Here is a 3,081-nt window from a genome sequence, read left to right as displayed (position 1 = left end):
AAACAGGCTGTCCTCTAAAGTGGATCGGCTAGCTGCCGATAGGGGCATGATGAAGTCGCCTCTTCAGCCTGGGCCCGGTGTAGGCCCCCCCCCCCCCCCCCCTCCTTTGGTTGGGGGGTGAGCTGTTTAGATCAGCTGCCCTGGAGAGGTCTTAACGGCCCACTCAACCGCCTCCCAATGACTTTCGTGCCCCATGTCGCCCGCCTTCCAGGCGGCCTCGTGCCCCAGAGCCATACCGGAACCCCCCAAGAGGCTCCAGGGTCCGGGGGGCTGGGCTCTGAAATCCCGGTGGTGGTCGGCGGCTGCTTTCCCAGCAGCAGCGCAGTTTCTGGCCAGTCTGTACTTCCGTCCCTTGGGTGGTTTTCACCTTAACCCAGGGGTACGGACTGCAGCTCCGGCCCCTAGCCTTCGGCTGGGTCTAATTGACAGTCGTCAGCGATCCGGCAGGGGCCCTACCTCTAGGCCAAGAGTTGTCCGTCCTTTTGTCCAAGGACGCAATCAACCCAGTAAGACCCTCTGCTTAGCCAGGGGGTTCTACTCGGCATACTTTCTCGTGAGCAAGAAAGTCGGCGGATTTCGCCCGATCTTGGACCTCAGAGGAATCAACAGATTCCTGAAGGTGCTGCCATTCTATATGCTAACTACTGCATACGCACAGGTGGAGTGGTTCCCAACCGAGGGATGCCTACTTCCACGTGGGCCGGGCAAGAGGGTGCCTTATATTCAGTTCCTCCGGCCCTTGGGCAGACTGGCAGCTGCCTCGGCCGCTGGGCCCTTAGACCCGCTGTCGTTGCGCCCCATGCAGATGTGGCTGAACAGCCTTCACTTGGACGCCAAGTGGCACAGGCACAGTGAAGTCAGGGTGTCGCAGCATTGCTCCACTCTCCGTCACGCTGGAGGGGCAGGGCCTATCTCCTGGTAGGCATGCCCATGGGCGCCATCCCATCCCGCCAGGAGACCATCACCATAGGTGCATGTCTCTCAGGGTGGGGTGCAGTGCGGTAGGGCAGGACCGTTCAGGGTCAGTGGTCTGCCCAGCAGAGTGCGGGCCGGGTCAACGTGCTAGAGCTTCGGGCCGTGCAGATTGCACTCACGCACTTTCTACCCCAACTGGGGGGCAAGAATGTGCGTGTTCCTTGGGGACAGCATGTACATTGTTGCTTAGACAACAGTCCCTTCTAGATAGTGGACGTTCTCACTCCACTCTGAATTTATGTGGCTGCGATTCTGCCCGACATGTTCGGGTCGACGGCGCCACGGCGGGGTGCCACAGGTCGGTGTCCCTCTTTATGAGAGGGGCTTTACGGCAGCGTCCCCCTTGCACCCCGAGGGCTCCGGCTTGGGACCTGCCCTTGCTGCCGGATGCCCTATCATCTCCTCCCTTCGAGCCCCTGGCCCAGGTGGGGCTTAGGTGGCTGCCCACGAAGGCAGCATTTCTGCTTGCCATAGCCTCAGGGAAGTGAGTCGGGGAGTTGCATGTCCTCTCCATAAACAATATATGCCCGAGGTGAGACTCTCAGGCGTTGCCCTTTGGGGCAAATGTGGCATTCCCGCCGGGGTCCTTCCACAAACTCACTTCAATCAGCCTGCCCAGCTGGCACGCTTTGACATTCAGGAGTACGGCACATCGAAGTTGCTGTGCCCTGGGGGTGCCCAAAGGGGCGTATATCAAGGCTACTGCCTGTATACGGCAGGAGGAGCAACTCTTGAGTTTGCCCTGGCGGCACTAAAGGAGGTTAGGCCCTCTAACCAGTGGCTACCCCACTGGGTTGTCGATACCATCTCACAGGCTAACGGGGCCAGTGGCCGCCCCCCTGCCATCAGGCTGAGATGCCACTCTACAAGGAGCATCTCAACATATTGGGCTGCCCTGAGAGGGGTGCCCCTGGAGGCCATCTGCGCCGCGGCGTCGTGGGCGTCTTCTGGCACATTCTCCAGTTGTCATCAGGTCAATGTCGCCACTCCCCATTCTTTGGGCGTGGTCCTTTTGCCGAGCTCCGCTGCTTCCAGTGGTGAGCAAGGGCTTGGATTCTTCATGACATTGTTGGTATAAGTCATCCAGTGCTAAAGCACCGCCTCTGGCGGTCAGTAGGGACGAAATAGAACGATAGTTACGGCTGTAACTACGGTTCTATGAGTCCCGGATGACCGCCAGAGTTCCCTGTCACTCAGAATTCTTGTGTGCTCGCGAGAAGATTCGGGGAACAGATCCTCTGACAATACCGGCTGATATAGCCGGTGTCACGTGGGTCACAGGTGACTTTGTTGTTATTGGTACTCGAGCTGCGCATGCGCGCGATGGACATATCCAGTGCTAAAGCACCGCCTCTGGCGGTCATCCGGGACTCATAGGACCGTAGTTACAGCCGTAACTATCGTTTTACTATAAGACTATCAGTGTTGTTGATGTAGTTCCAGGTTTCCTCCAGGTGGAGGCAGTGTAGGACACGCAGATCAGCTGCTTCTTGAGGGTTTTCCATGAGAATACGAGGATAACAAGGCAGTGATGAAGCTGCTGTGTTGTGGAAAAATATAATGTTTGAGTGTGGTGTTGTTGTAGTATTTTATTTTTGAGTTAAAAAGACTGGGTCCCGCTGTATTGCACAGGCTGCTCTACAGTGTCTATTCACAAGCGCGATCCCACTACTGAGCGGCACGGGGGCTTTGGCCTGCTCCGTCTCCGGCCTTGGCCGATGCACCCCTCCTTAGACGACCTGGTGGTCCCGAGCTCCCCCAGGAGCACCATATCGATACCGAACTTAGTGCGGACACCCGATCGGCACAGTCCGCTGCAGCTCAGATCTCCTGAGCTCAAACGCTTCGCCAGCCTCAGCCTCCCAGTAACTTGGATTACAGGCGCACGCCACCGCACCCGGCGAGAAACAGTCTCGCTCATAGGGCTTTTGAATTCGACAAATGTGATGTCATCAAGCGGCAAACGAGAGTGAATGGCATCTAGTGGCGGGAAATAGCACTGCAGCTGCTGAAGAGATGAAAGCTCAGTTTGTTAAAGTTCTGGAAATCGAACTTCATCTGTTCATTCATATTTTCATTTGTATATATTTGTATTTGTCTTAATGT

Source organism: Pseudochaenichthys georgianus, unplaced genomic scaffold (genome assembly GCF_902827115.2).
Source record: "Pseudochaenichthys georgianus unplaced genomic scaffold, fPseGeo1.2 scaffold_600_arrow_ctg1, whole genome shotgun sequence".
NCBI lineage: Eukaryota > Metazoa > Chordata > Actinopteri > Perciformes > Channichthyidae > Pseudochaenichthys > Pseudochaenichthys georgianus.
This window is presented reverse-complemented; position numbering follows the sequence as displayed.